Below are 16,839 nucleotides of genomic sequence, written 5' to 3' on the forward strand. Positions count from 1 at the left end.
ATGCATCATTGACATGGGGCAGCCCCAGCATGCAAGGACCGTATGGATAGTGCTGATAATTTTACTTGTGGTCCATGCAGAAACTGATTAACCTTAATGTGGCTCATTAGAAATGTGAATCAACACAAGTTTACTTCACTCTGATCTCACAGCAAGACACAGCATCAGCAAGAATTAAATGGGCTTGGAGGTGGGGAGGTAGTGTGAAGGAAATTTTCTACTTCAATAGAAATGTACTTTTTAGGTGTTTTTAATACTTAAAAATTACTCCTGCAGTCAGGACCTCTAGACAGCTTACCATCCAAAAAGAAAGGTGGGGAAGAAAACCCAGGCAGCTGGTGCTAAAGGGTGTGGAAAAAAAAAAATTACTCCTGCAGAGAACATAATCTGCTACTATAAATCACTTGCACATGACCTGAAGGATAGGAAATAAAAGGAACTTTAATATGTGTAAAAGTTTATTGTTACTTTTATGATGTAACTAAATGAATATAAGCTGTAGCTACAGCTAACATAAATGGGCAGTTCTGACCTAAAAGCCATAGCGTAGGTCTGTTTGTGCGAAACATATCATTCTGACTGTCCTAAGTGCTCCATGAGCTTTAAATAGTTTATACCTTCCCTACCTGTGAATGTTTCCAGTCAAACACAGACACAATTGGAATATAGCAGGTTGCCTGGAACAGTAGTTCAGGAAATCAGGCCTGTATTTAATGGACTGTGGGTAAAGCAAGCTTAGTATCTAGCCTTGGTTTTTTATAGAGTCTTTTTTAAAAAATTTTTGGCCACATTGGGTCTTCATTGCTGCGCGCGGGCTTTGTCTAGCTGCGGCGAGCAGGGGCTACTCTTTGTTGCAGTGTGCGGGCTTCTCATTGCGGTGGCTTCTCATTGCGGTGGCTTCTCTTGTTGTGGAGCATGGGCTCTAGGCATGCAGGCTTCAGTAGTTGTGGCACCCGGGCTCAGTAGTTGTGGCACGTGGGCTTCAGTAGTTGTGGCGCACGTGCTTAGTTGCTTCATGACGTGGGATCTTCCCGGACCATGGGATTGAATGAACCCATGTCCCCTGCTTAACCACCGTGCCACCAGGGAAGTCCCTCTAGCCTTGGTTTTTATTCATCTATTTAAAAAATGTTGATGCCTTTATTATTTTATTCAAAATCTATCCTCATTGTAGAAATATAAAATACATAAGGTGGAAAGTGTAAGATCCCTTTGATTATCCACCCCTCTCTGCCAACCAGAACAACAGTTGCTAACAGTTTGGTGTGTAGTGTTATAGACTTTTTACAGGCATATACTAATACAAATATAAGCATAAGTAAGTATGTATACACATACAAACAAATTAGTGTATATATGTATACATATATGTAATTTGTGTGAAAATAGACTTTATTTTTTAGAGCAGTTTTAGGTTCACAGAAAATTCAGCAGAAAGTACAGAGAGTTCCCATGTCCTCCCAGCCTCACACATGCACAGCCTCTCCCATCATCAGCCTCCACCCGATAGTACATTTGTTTCCATCCATGAACCTACATTGACACATTACTATCACCCAGAGTCCATACTTTACATTAGGGTTCACTCTTGGTGTTGTACTTTCTATGGATTTCTACAAATGTATGACATGTACCCACCACAGAAGTATCTTACAGAATTGATTCACTGCCCTAAAAAATCCCCTGTTCATCTCTCCCTCCTTCCTAGCCTTTAACAACCACTGATATTTTTATTCTCCACGGTTTTGCCTTTTCCAGAACATTATATAGTTGGAATACGATGTATTTCCAACTCTGGAAACTATCTGCTATCTATACCTATAGTTCTTCCTTTTCCAGAATATCATATAAATGGAATTATATAACATGTAGCCTTCTAGGCCTGACTTTTTTCACTTAGCAAAATGCATTTAAGATTAATCTATATTGTTGCATGAATCAACAGTCTACTTTTTATTGCTGAATAATGTTCCATTGAATGGATATGCCACAATTTGTTTATCCATTCACCTACTGAAGGAAGTAATAGGATTATTTCCTTTTTTTTGCTGACTATAAATAAAGGTGCTATACAAATAATGGAGTACAGGCTTTTGTGTGAACCGAAATTTTCAATTAACTTGGGTAAATATGTAGGAGTAGAATTGTTAGATTATATGATAAGACAATGTTTACTTTTTTTCAGAAACTATCAAAGTGTCTCCCAAAAGAGCTGTACTATTTTGTATTCCCACCAGCAATGAGTGAGAGTTCCTGTTGCCTTACAACCTCCCCAGTAGTTTGCACTGTTTTTTATTTTCTTATTACTTCTATCAGTCCTCATAGGCCCATGATGATATTTCATTGAAGTTTTAATTTGCATTTCCCTAATGATAAATGATGTTGAGTATTTATTAACTTATTTGATTAGTTTATTAACAAATTTAATATTAACTAATAAATGTATTAACTTATTTAATTATTTAGTGACGTGTCTGTTTATATAGTTTGTACTTTGTTCATTTAATATTTTTGAATTTTAAAGAGTTCTTTATGTATTCTATGTACAGATCCATCATCACAGACATGTGATGTACATGTATTTTCTCCTATTCTGTGGCTTGTTTTTTAAAAAATTTCTTAACAATGTCTTTCAAAAAGCAAAAGTTCTTAATTTGGATAAAGTGCAATTTAGCAATATTTTCTTTTATCGGTAGAACTTTTATTGTATCCAAGAACTCATTGCCAAACTCCAAGTCAGGCAGATGTTTTTCCTATGCCATCTTCAAGAAATTTCGTAGTTTTACGTTTTGCATTTAGGTCTGTGATCAGTTTTGAGTGAATTTTTGTACGAGGTGTGAGATACATGTCAATGTTTATACTTTTGCACGTGGATATCCAATGGTTCCAGCACCATTTTTTGAAATGACTATAATTTCTTCATTGAATTGTCTTTACATCTTTGTCAGTATCTGTATTGGTCTGTTTTGGGATTTTCCATTCTGTTCCATTGATTTACATGTCTGTTTTTTTGCCAGTATCACACTATCTTGATTACCGTAGATTTATGGTAAGTTTTGAAACTGTGTAGTGTAGGTACTCTAATTTTATTCTTGCTTTTCATATTTATCTCAGCTATTCTAGTTTCTTTGCCTTTCCACATAATTTTAGATTCAAAATATCTCCAAAAATTTTGTGGGAATTTTTACTGAGATTGTGGTAGGAATATAGATCAAATTGTGGAAAACTGACATCCTAACAATATTGAGTCTTCCAATTCATGAACATGGAATATCTCTCCAATTATTTAAGTTTTTGAATTCTTTTATAAATGTTTTGTACTTTTGAGCATACAGATCTTGCATATATTTTGCTATAATAATACAGAAGTGCCACATTATGTTTTGGTACCAGTTTATACAGTATTGTTTTTTAAATAAAGAACCATTTTTTATGTTTGGTATGTAAGAGTAAAATTGATTTTTGTTTATTTGTGGGTTTTTGACATCAAAAAGGTTGAACATATTTAATAATGTATACAACCTGATGAGTTTGAAGGTGGGTATACACCCATTAAACTATCACCACAATCATGAGTCACAAACTTATCCTTCAATTGCAAAATTTCCTTCTGCTCTGTTTGTTGATTTGTATTTTTAGTATTTCTTTTTGGGTGTCATAGGAGCACTTAACATAAGAGCTATCCTCTTAGCAAATTTTTAAGTGTACAGTACAGTATTATTAGCTATAAGCTGTATGTTGTACAATAAATCTACAAAACTTAAACATCTTGCATAATTCTCATCCATTATGTTTTAGATAATTCTTCTGAAATTTTTATTAATTTTCTGTTATTAGTACAATATTTTTCTTAGTTTCTTTAACATACTGTAGTTATTTCAGTGTTCTTTCTTGTTAAAACCGGTGCTTTCTATTCTTTGTAACAATTTTTTCCTTTTTTTTGGTCATAGTTTTCTGAATTTTGATTTATTTTCACACATCATATAATGTCTTATTGTATATTGAATCTTCTATATAAAATAAAGTAGTAGTCAGGAAATCAATAGTACTTAATTTCAGAACAGGAGATACCCCTTCCTCTGTGAGACCTGATCTAAGCTCTTATTGTAAATGGATCTGTTACGGGTTGAAGCTGTTGTTCACTTGAGTTCACTCTTGTCTCCCTCCTCTCCAGTACTCTGTCCTTAAAATTTTGGCTGCTAGGGCCTCATCAAAATGCGATGTCTGTCTCTTAATTCATCAGAATCTCCATGGTCTGCTCTTATAAGCTGATTTTGAAGGTGCCTCCATGAAGAATCTTGATGCAACACATAAGCTTCTTTGTTAATTTTAATTTTCCAAGGATCACAGCCCTGCACTGCCTGTGTACAGTTAACTGTTTCATGTATTGTGTTGAATTGTTTTCCTGGTTGTTTACGCCAGGAGGCAAATTCTGATACTGGTTCCTCCAATACAGTTTCCTGTGATTTTACAGCTTCTCTGGCTTGTTCTCATTATTACAATCAGAACTTGTGAGTGTTTTTTGCCTTCTAGCTAGATGCAGAAATCAGGACTACAATATTTGTTAAACTCTTGCAAATATAAAAGGTTCTGTGGAATTATAAATTAAGTATTATTCCACTTGGCGTTGTACCACTCTGCTGTAAGAGTGGTAAGTGGTCTCTTGCATGTCTTTGAGTGAGAGGGATTTAATTCCCCAGTTCAACATGGACCAAGTCATCAAATGAGACTTGAGGCCTAGAGTAGTGGTTAGTACTGAGCCCTGATGAAGTATGAAAGCATGGTGGGCATGTGAGTGCTGAGGAAGTCTGAAATGCAGTGTAGTCTTCTAGATAGCAACATCAAGGGCCATCAATACACCATTTCTTAGATCATTGCTGCATGCTGATGTTGAGATGTAATCTAATCTTTGATGATGATATAAACTCCATATTCAAATCCCATGGTCTAGGAAAAGCAGGTAATTTTAAAAATGCAATACACTTCAGTTAGGCTATTCCCCATGAAAAGATCAGAGACAACAGGACAAAATATACTGTAATAAGGCATAAAATGTTTGCTAATGTATGGTGTCTTTTCCAGGTTACTTTGAAGGTTAGGCCCTTCCTTAATTCACATCAGTGTCATGGAGAGTATTTTGGGTGACAACCCTTTCATCTTACGTAGTAGTTCACTAAAATAATTCTATAGTAATGGGTAATTTTTTAAAATACTCCCAAATTTCTTGTTTAAGGACCTCAAGATGATTGAAGAGGACCTTGGCTGAGTTCTTCTTCTACCCAGAAGGTAAGACTGAGTTGGGAAATGAAATAAAATGTCTAGAGGGATACATACCCAGCAGGTTGTGAAGACTTCAGACTTGCAAATAACTTTCATAATGATTCTGTTTTCCCTGAACATCTTTGCAAGGTCAGAGACCATTTCTGTGCATTCCTGTGGATTATTTTGGGTCCTTTGGCCATCTTCTAAGGAGGAATAACTTAAGGGGAAAATAAAGAGAAATTATCAAACTAGAAGACATACCTTTTAAGGGAACCAGGTTGAGTAAGATAACTGGTTCTAAAATGTTTTTTATTGCTTATTCTTATTCTTGCATAAACTATCTATCATAAACAACCTATGGTAAGTTAACAATATTTATACTTTAATTGGATGTGTATAGTCCTTAGGACAAGTTAATTAACTTTTGTTTTTATATGCCTCTCTTTCATTTGTTCTCAGAGGATCTCAAAAAAGATAATTAAGCATTCTCTAAGGCACTTTCACAGTCCTTATTACCACTGATTGCTAATAAGACAGCAGAAAGTAATTTAATCTTTTCAGGTTAATAGAATAGTTTTGAAAATCTGTTACTTTTGAGTATGAAAAAATCAATTACTATAGCAAGAATGCTTTCAGACACAAGCTGGAATTAGAGCAAACACAAAGATGCCACTTGTTTTAATTTGTTCTAAGTCTGTCAATCAGCTTACATACATGAAATTAAGAGTGTTTCACTTACGAGTTTAAACAAAATATTGATTACTGTAAATTTTATGTCTCAATAAATTCAGCACAAATTAGTTTGGCCCGAGCTCCAGACATAGAAAAGAATATGGTTGCCACAGAAAAAAAGTGTTTATTAATATTTTTATTTTGAATTATGTACAAGCTGCATTTAACTACAGGAGTGGACTATTTGATGCATTTATATTAATTCATGATCTTATTTCTAGTGAGCATTCTAGCTGATTGAATAAAAATGTCAGCATATTTAGAAGAAATTTTTATAATCGGGAATACGAAAACATTTAAACAAAGTAGAAATGTCTCTTTAGCTGTCTCTAAACCAGATCAAGAACAGACTTTTTAATTCCCCATTTTTCTTCTTTCTTATTTAACCTGGCAATCCCTACACTTGAATGCAACCGTTTATTCGTTCAACAGACACTTGTCACTTGTCTAGAGTAATCTGTCCCTCACTGGGAAATTTTGATTTAAAAAAGTGACACATGGTGGATGATGCCTGTGCCCCAGCCTTTAAAATCTAGGCACGGGAAGCAGAAGGTGCGCCTGAAGAAGAGAAGTGAAGCCGACAGCTAGAGAACTATTCACAGTCAGTGTCCTGGCACTGGCTGTTCGGTGGGAGCACATGCTGCTTCACACCTTCATGCCTTTGCCCAACTGTTCCTCCGCTTGGCGGGTCTTTGTCAGTCTCTCTGCACCACATCACCTCTGCCTCGTAAGCACATTCACTGTTCAAGCTCACCTCATTCATTAAGTCCTCCCTGAGCATCCCTCATCTCAGGCCATTCTATTGTTGTTGTTGTTTGATCTGCATGGTGAGAGCATGGCATATGTCTTTGACTAGTCAAATAAATTCATATATTTTCTATTTATATAAATATACACATCAGAGGAAAGGTAAATTCCCACTCATCACCACTCTTTTCTCCAGCCATGTTACATACCAGTGAAGAGTGGACGTTCTGGGTTGGACCAGCTTCATTTAAATCTCAGTTTCATCAGTTACTAGTTGCAGAACATATGAGTTATAATTTATTTAACTTTGCTGTGCCTCAGTTTTCTCATTTAGAAATTGGGGATAATAGTAGCTATTTTGGAAATTGGGGATATAGTAGTTAACGTTATAAGGTAACTGTAAACATTAAGTTTTATATAAGAATAAAGCACAGTGTATGCATTCACTACACATTAGCTATAAAGTAAAGAAATTCTGCATAGCCATATCCACAGGCGAATTTAGAGAGAGGAAGAGGCACCCGTGGAGAGAAACCCTTTGGGGAGCTCTTTTATTTGCTCCAGAAAATTAACTCTGCCTCAGAGTATATGGGGCAGTGTTACCCAAATGCCTTTACTTTTCCAAAGAGCAAAGTCATGGGCTATCAGTTTCTTTCATGGCACCTTTGTATGAGTCCTTTGGAGTAGGAGTCAAAGATTCTAAGGGAGTTATCCCTACAAGAATTACCTCACCTTTTGCAAATACTGATCTGGCCAGGTAGATACCAGATGAGTTTCCATAGGCACAAACAAATTGACAATGGCCTGCCTGGGATCAGGGAGCTGGTAGCAAAGTTCCTGTTTAGAGGAAAGATGATTCTTGGCTACCTGTATGCTTTGAGTTATGACCTCTGACTCTCTGTGGTAGGTTTGCTAGCCATATAGACAGCGAGTATGTCTGAACATGCTAAGTGGATCATTCACTATGTTTTAATGCTTTGGCCCACAGTCAAAAGTGAATTGTTTAAAAAAATATTTAACTGTGAGTATAAACTAAAGAGAATATCAGCATTTTTTTTCTAGCATCAGGACAAAGGGAAAACTTCCTATTCTGAAAAGTTTCACATCTATAAAATTCTGCAGATAAATAAGACCCAACATATTCATCTAATGAAGTGATAAAATTTGCCCTTTGATTTTTATGCTATAGTCTCTAATCTCTGTAGGACAAAAAAAAAGGTCACTCACAAGATAACACCATGGCATATTTTTATTAAAGACTTCACAGTAAATTATAAAAATTATAATATAAAAATACAAATGATGAATATAGCATTAACTGTCCTTTATTGCCTGTCTACTTGTGTCAGGTGCTTTATGTGATATACTTGCATCCATTCTACAGGTGTATATTGAGCATCTTCTGAGGGGAGGCCATTAACAGTGCAAAAAGGACCACTGCTCTCATAACCAGACTAAAAAGAGGACAGACGTTAAGCACTCATCACCATTAATCAATTTCCATTGTGGTCAAAACCATAAAGGATAAATTCAAGTGACATGGGAGGACTTTGCTGAAGGAGTGATATTAAAACTGGGAATGACAGGATGCTAGATGAAGTAGTGATGAGGGACAGAGACACCTTCCAAGTAAAGAATACAGCCTATGATAATTGAAAGTCGGGTGTTATACCCATTCTACAGGGAAAAACAGAGCAATGTTAGAAAATACTCATTTTGACAAAATTAAATAAAATTCTGGAACGTGGCTATTAAAATTACACTTTTATAGAAAAATACTCATTTAGGAAATAGAAGTCATAGCTTTGGACCCAATTATAAATTGATATTCACACTGGGAGTTGATGACACTTTTATAATTATTCACTGTGTAAGAATTCAATCTGCAAATATTAAAGATTCAGTTCTACTCATATGCAAAGCCTGTTCTTTGATTACGGTGTTCAGTTTTTCCAACATTTGGAGAAACAGGTTTATTGTTTCTAATATTCCTATTGTCTAAACCTTTGCATTTCTTTCTCTCTATTTTTGCTAGGAAAGTTTTGAATCTCAACATCTTTAGAGGCAGACCATGCTTGAGTCCAAGTTTTAGTCATATAATCACCTAAGCTTTCAAATTCACTCACTAACACAGTAAATCCGAAAGTTCTAGTAAGTGCACGCACATCAGTCATTTTGGTCTGACCCCATGTTATATTGTATTCTCCTTTGTCTAGTACCTAGAATCAACTCCCAGGCATAGTTATCTATGTGTTTGCAATGCCATTGTTGTATTACCTATTTTCCTGTTCTCCTGAGACATCCTGACATGGACACCAGCATCAGCCCACATGATCCTCTCCTCGGTCATTAGGGTCCCAGAACACAGGTTCCCTCCTCCAAGCTCAAAAACACCAGAACTAGCCAAAGAGAATCAAATCCCTTCTCTGGGGTCTGCGTTTCAGCTTGATGGAGCTCATTTTCCAAGCTTCTGAATGTTAATAATCTCAACTTCTCCCCCAGCTTACCTTTCCCCATGATAATGTTGTAGATATTTCCTCTATATATAGGTTTAGGTATACAATATACCTAATATAAAATATATTGCCATGATACCTTAATGTGGATTTTTTTTTGCATTGTTACCTAGTTTACAATTCTGTACAAATTAACGATTCTTGGTATTAAATTCTCCGTTAAAATAACTACCGCAGTTTGTCTCCTGAGTAGGCAATAGACTGACATAGAAGTTTTTATCAGGAGTCGTCCCAGGAAATAGTACCTGAAAGTCGGGATTTGGGAGTTGGCTGGCTCATGTCTCAGAGCTTGAACACAATCCCAGGCTCCTTGCCAATGGGAAATGAGATGCTAATTAGTCCTAGGATACTGCAGAATTATGAGTAATCACCTTTGGTTGATTTTGATGAAGTGCCTTCTCAAGAAATTGTCTTGGGGACCATGAGGTTTCTGCACTGAATTTTACAGTACTGTTGACTACAGCAACAGTGACATGGAATTAGTACTGCGCTGGTAAATGTTTAATAACTGATTCCAAAAAAAAATTATCTGTCATCACGGTCAGTTTCCTAGGTGTAAATATTCCCACCATGCCCAATATCGACCCTCAAATGTGGTGCCACTGAACACAGAGCTGGGAAGAGATACACACGTCATGCTGGCTGATATAAGCCATTTCCAGCATGTGTTGGCATGGGATGGATTTTTCTGACTGCACTGGGGTTCTTACAAAAACACTTACAAACTCAATTCTGTAAACTCTCAGGTCAAGTCATGATCAGAGAACAAAGAGCTTCTATAGTGGCCCTAGAAGAACCTCTTACTTATGAAGCCATCGGAAAAAATTTTCTGAAAAACGAACAAAGGCTTTAGTTGTGAAGTTTGCAGAACTACAACATAGAATGGATTCACAGTCTCGTCAAGTTTTTCATGTGAAATTGAGGATTGTCATTGGGAAAGTGTGGGACCCTGAGGCTCAGCAGCTTGTTTCATGTTTAACATCCTCTCTAGGAGATGCTGATGCTGCTAAAGTTTGAGAACCACTGCTTAAATTCGGCCTTGAGCAACTTACATCTTTATTTCCTAGATTGGGGGGAAAATATTTAGCATCAATTCAATGTTATGTTTTTTAAAAAGTTATACAGAGCTCTTCTTCCTAAGAACTCACATAACATACACATTTAATATATTACAGGCGAATGCAATCTTTAGTGAAGGGTATCATTCTTTTATGTTATAAAAAAATAAGTAATGAAGTTATTTACATATTTGCCATATCAAATCAACAAGTATTTATTGGATACCTTGTAGGTACCCATTCAAGTCTTAGGCACTAAGGGACAGAGTAAGGATAACTATATCTTTCCTAAAAATGACATCAGAAAGGCATTTTCTTTATCAGCTGTGATAATTAAGATAAACTTTCTTTAGTTATACTCCAGCAGGCTCCATTGATTGAAGATCTCACGATCTTATTGAGGAAATGAGGCTCATAAAGTAAAAACAATTAGTAATTAGTACGTAATAATTTTCAGTCAAGTGACATCTTGTATAGTGCTATAAATTATTAATGCTTCATTTGTTAGACTAGAGGAATTACTGTGAATTTTAAAAATAGGAAGTCTTCAGTGGAAATACTTGAAATGAGCCTTCAACATGAGCAAAACTGTGTTTGGTACAAAGGAGAGGGTGAAGGGTTCTGCTAAGGAAGAGCGTGTAAGAACAATGGTTTGAAGGTGGAGATTACCATATGCGCAAGGCAACAAGGTGGATATTTAGAGTAGTTGAGGAAATAGTTTAATTAAATCAGAGTTTAATTATATTAAATATGAATATAAGTGCACTTATATTTGCACTTTAACCTGTATTAACACTGGGTAGCTCATATAACCTGTATTAACACTGGGTAGCTCATAAATCATGGAGGACTTGAAAATGTGACTTGAAATGAATGGACATATCCTAATTTACCTGAGGCTGGTGAAGGACAGTGGAGTCTGGCAAGGAAAATGGAACAAGACAAGATAAAGTATTGGGATCATAGTGGACAGATGTACTGTTTGATCCTTTTACAGTACTGTTGACTACAGAAACAGTGACATGGAATTAGTACTGGGCTGGTAAATAACTGATTCTCAAAAAAAATTATCTGTCGTCATGGTCAGTTTCCTAGGTGTAAATATTCCCACCATGCCCAATATCGACCCTCAGATGTGGTGCCACTGAACACAGAGCTGGGAAGAGATGCACACGTCATGCTGGCAATGTCTGGAGACTTTGTTGGTTATCAAAATCAAGGGTTGCTACTGTCTTCTGGGATGTTGCTAAACATCCTACAAAGTGCTGGAAAGTTCCCCACAGCAAAGAATTATCCAGGTCAAAATATCGGTAGTGCTGAGGTTGAAAAAACATGATGTGCTCTAAAACTCTTCTTTCTGCATTATTCTTAAAATGAAATAAGAGGATTAATTTCAATAAGTATTTAACTGATTTCTCTCTTTCTTCTACCTTCGGCATTTAAATTATCAGATGCTTCAAAACTCTATTTCTCAGATTAGATCCTGAATCTTGCCAATTATTCCTCTAAACCTTAGGTCAAGCCATCATCACGTCTGCTTCCATTCTTGTTCCTCCTACATTTCATTAGTAGCAGTGTAATTTTTCTAAAGCCTGTGAGAACATGGCCCTCCTCTGCTCCACAGCCTCCAGTGGCTTCTTTTATGATTTAAAATCAAGTCCAACCTGCACACCAGGACCTGCGGTGTGCCACAGGACTTGGAGGCTGTCTAAGGCGCTTGTTACCCATGATGCTTCATTTTCCACTCTTTTCCAGGCACTGCTCTTTCCATTCCCCACAAGTATGCCAAGCTCATCCCCTCTCAGGGCTCTGCACTACATTTCCTCTGACTAGAATGTTCTTTTTCCTGAGTTTGATGTGGCTTTTCTTTTTTAAAATTTAAGACCCCGCTCAAATGAAACTTTCTCCAAGAGACCCTATCCCTGACCCATGATTGATTTTCCTCATAGTATTTATGACTTTCTGAAATGTTCTTCTGTTTTCATGTCTCAGTTGTCTATATTAATGACAAGAACCTGAGCCTCAGGAAGAAGGAACTTGGTCCTACATTGCTATTGCATCCCTCATGTCTAGAACAATGCCTGCCATGTATCAGATGATCAGTAAATATTTATCGAATAATGAGTGAATGATTGAAAGGATGATTGATATCTAAAGGCTAGTAATTTGCTTAATGCTGTGGATTCAACAAGGTAGACACAGTATGTATTCTCTAATCTTAGGATAAGGTCATTTTCTCCTGAGGGAAGTAAAGTGTAAGATGCCACTCCAAGGTCAGGAATGGACTGGCTGCTCTGAAGAGCCATCTTTGCATTGTTCTCGCGTCTGGCTACCCGCATGCCGCAGTCACCTCCGCCGGATGCCGGCAGCTTTACCGCCAGCGTCGTCGAACTCCTGCTTTCTTTCTTTTTTTTTTTTTAAACATCTTTATTGGAGTATAATTGCTTTACAATGGTGTGTTAGTTTCTGCTTTATAACAAAGTGAATCAGTTACGCATATACATATGTTCCCATATCTCCTCCCTCTTGCGTCTCCCTCCCACCCTCCCTATCCCACCCCTCTAGATGGTCACAAAGCACCGAGCTGATCTCCCTCTGCTATGCGGCTGCTTCCCACTAGCTATCTACCTTACGTTTGGTAGTGTATATATGTCCATGCCTCTCTCGCGCTTTGTCACAGCTTACCCTCCCCCCTCCCCATATCCTCAAGTCCATGCTCTAGTAGGTCTGTGTCTTCATTCCCATCCTGCCCCTAGGTTCTTCATGACCTTTTTTTCTGTAGATTCCACATATATGTGTTAGCATACGGCATTTGTTTTTCTCTTTCTGACTTACTTCACTCCTGCTTTCTTCTTAACCCGCTGCGTCGGATCACCGGCCTGCCCCATCATGTCAGATGCGGCCGCAGACACCGGCTCCGAAATCACCACTAAGGACTTAAGAAGGAAGTTGTGGAGGAGGCGGAGAGTGGGGAGAGGCACCTGCTCGTAGGAATGCTAGCGAGGGACATGGGGAGCAGGAGGCCGACAACGAGGTAGATGGCAGGGGGAGGGTGACAGTGCGGAGGAGGATGGACGTGACGATGAGGCGGATGACGATGTTGACACCAAGAAGCAGGAGACCGATGAGGAGGACTGGACAGCAAAAAGGAAAAGTTAAACTTAGAGGCCACCGTGACCTAGTCACCCTCCACTTCCCGTCTCAGGATCTAAACGTGGTCCCCTCCGAGGAGGGTCCCGCCTGCCCGCCCGCCCATGCGGGCAGCGCCACCCGCAGGTGACACGCGGTCCCTGCCACCCAGCTAGAACCACAACGCAAACTTGCAACAGGGGAGGAAAAGAGAACCACAACTTCCAAGGCCCTGCTTTTTTTTCTTAAAGTACTTTAAAGAGGAAATTTTGTTTGTATTTTTAATTTGCATTTTATATTTTTGAACATATTGTTAGGGGGTCAGGCATTTTTAATGATCTCGGATGACCAAACCAGCCTTCGGAGCGTTCTCAGTCCTACATCTGACTTGACTTGTGGTGTGACCATGTTCATTATAATCTCAAAGGATGAAAAAAAACTTGTAAAAAAAGCAAAAACAACAACCAAAAAGCAATCTTACTCTGAGCATTCCAGTAACTTTTTTTGTGTATGTACTTAGCTGTACGATAAGCAGTTGGTTTGTATGAGATGGTTAAAAAGGCAAAAGATAAAACGTTTCTTTTTTTTCCTTTTTTTGACTATGAAGTTGCTGTTTATTTATTTATTTGTCCTGTTTGATGTATGTGTGAAACAATGGTGTCCAACAATAAACCAGAATTTCATTTTGCTGAGTTGTTCTAACAACAAAAAGGAAAGAGCAGGAATGTGTTATCCAGGTGGAGAATGAGAAGAGCTTTCCTTGTAAATGGACTATGAAACACTGAGGCTCAGAGCTAAGAGGGGGGCTGAGCCTGTGAAGGAACTGAAAGAGGAGCTGCATGGCTGTTCTGGAGACAGGCACAGAGGAAGCAGAGCTGAGGCTGGAGGATAGGAAGGCAGATCACAAGGGCCATATAGACATTGTGAGTGTGGACTTTATCATGGGGCACTGGAGGGCTCTAGAAGGGTTTTTAAAATAGTAGATAATAGTATCATATTACACAGTAATCAGAGCACAGGACCTGAGTTTATCAAAGCTTCAACTAAACTACATTTGCATAAGCACCAAGATCAGAATTTGGCTACATAGGAGAGTCGGTGGTGAATGTTCCTGAGAATGTTTATAATCCAACACTGAGGACTCACGCCAGGTGAATGACAGAATGGCTCAGTGCCAGTCAAATCCTGGTTCAAATGACACCCTCTCCTGAAATATATTAAATATTTCACAAATTGCAGAAGACATGTTTTTTGACTAGTGAGATTATTTCAGTTGTGAGCTCTTCCAGAATTTTCCATTTTAAATAAATTGATTTAATTTTCCTCTTCTATTCATATGCAGATCTGCTAAATTATGTTTCACAGAAAGAAAAATGGTCAGATTTAATCAGACCATTCATACCAGCCAGGGCTCTCAGTAATTACTTTTTATATGAGATAATTTTAATTTGCCTTACATTTACATAATGAAATTATTTTGTATCACTTCCCAAGGTCTCAGGAGGAATATGTTAAAATATCAGCATTCGGTAGTCATTAAGTATTTCGTTTGTTTAACAGTATTGATACACGTCCTACTGTGGGTAAGGTGCTGTTGCTCTAGGTACATGAAGCAGAAGGATCATTGTGATTGTTTAGAAAACACAAAGCTAAACAGTAATTTGGATGTCTATGAAAAATATTTCAGGGCCCAATGTGAATTTTGGGGGGAATGTGCAATCAGGGATGACCACCTTCACAAAAATATTTATACATAATTTTATTCTTATTTTTAATTTGTAGACCAAAATTTAGGAAAAATTATTTGTGCGTGTTTTAGAAAGTGGTTTAAACTTAGTCCATGAGTTCCTGTAACTGTAATTTCTTTGTAATCAGAAACTGAATCTCACTTACCTTTGTAATCTCTGTATCTAGCACAGAGCTGGACACACAGTAGATGCAAAATATTTTTTGTTGCATAAAAAATAGCATGGGAAAAATTGTCTTTTTTTTTTTTTTCCCTGCAAATCATTTGGCTGTTAAATCTGACTAGTGGGCAATTTTTCAAATTGTCTGTGAAATCTCATATTGAAAATTAATTATGTCATCACTTCAGCTGGCAACATTTGGTACTTCCAAAATCAAGCTTACTGTCATTTTTCCCCTTGCATATGTATCCTTTTCAGTCATTTTTATCATACGGGTACCTGTGGTTCCCCAAAGATTAGCTTCTGTAAAAACATGAATGATTTGTTTGTACATGAACAATATACATTCACATCTTCTTCCACCTATCAATTTTACTAAAATTTACTGAAATATGGACACTTTAAGGCATATCATTATTAATGTTAAAATAATGTGAAACTAAGAAGTTTGTTTTGCATTAATGAAGCTCTTATGCAAACTGTTCTTCCATTGTCAAATGAATGTGGAAATATAAATATCATTCTCCAAGGATTCAACTTGAACATATGATAAGGTCAGGATTTTAATAGTTTATAAAAAAACTTTTGCTGCGACTACATACTTAACAAATTTTAAACATTGAAGTAAGATTTAGATTTTAGATTAAGCAGATGTGAAAAATAAATCAGTCATATTGAAAGAGAAGAAAATAAAGTGAAACTTTCCAAAATTCCAAACTCAACAAAATGCTTATGCATTTTCTTCATTTATTTCTCCAAATAATTGAATGAGAAATAACTTATTTGAAGCTGTGTTTAAAGAGTTATATCATGGTGATATTAACAAGACAACAGCTATGATACCTATTTAAGATTTATTGGATTTATTATGCTATAATGTATATGATAGTATATAATATAGTATATTATGTATTGCTCAGGATTGATGTTGAGTTTCATAAAGAGATTTACAAAAAAAATGAATTGTGAAGTCTGATTTGTCTCAGCACCCAAAGTACATGCAAAAAATAATATAGGGCTTCCCTGGTGGCACAGTGGTTGAGAGTCCGCCTGCCGATGCAGGGGATACGGGTTCGTGCCCCGGTCTGGGAGGATCCCACATGCCGCGGAGCGGCTGGGCCCGTGAGCCATGGCCGCTGAGCCTGTGCGTCCGGAGCCTGTGCTCCGCAACGGGAGAGGCCACAGCAGTGAGAGGCCCGCGTACCGCAAAAAAAAAAAAAAAAAAAAAAAAAAAAAAAAAAATATATATATATATATATATATATATATATATATAAATGCACATAGGTAGTGACATCTCAGATTTTTAGATGTTCTTTCTAATTTGGTGGTAAAATGTTACATCCTTAATAATATTCCTGTTGTGTTTTTTTTTTTGGCGGTACACGGGCCTCTCACTGCTGTGGCCTCTCCCGTCGCGGAGCACAGGCTCCGGAAGCGCAGGCTCAGCGGCCATGGCTCACGGACCCAGCCACTCCGCGGCATGTG

General features: G+C 37.3%; 1 long non-coding RNA gene across 1 annotated transcript in view; it reads left to right on the plus strand.

The window, feature by feature from the left end:
* Positions 1-16,839, plus strand: part of LOC141276890 (uncharacterized) — a 122,934-nt gene that overhangs the window by 40,216 nt on the left and 65,879 nt on the right. The window contains exon 2 of the long non-coding RNA XR_012327196.1: positions 5,234-5,286. This is a non-coding gene — a long non-coding RNA (uncharacterized lncRNA). The remainder of the gene's footprint in view (positions 1-5,233; positions 5,287-16,839) is intronic.

This window comes from Tursiops truncatus, chromosome 17, assembly GCF_011762595.2.
Source record: "Tursiops truncatus isolate mTurTru1 chromosome 17, mTurTru1.mat.Y, whole genome shotgun sequence".
Classification (NCBI taxonomy): Eukaryota; Metazoa; Chordata; class Mammalia; order Artiodactyla; family Delphinidae; genus Tursiops; species Tursiops truncatus.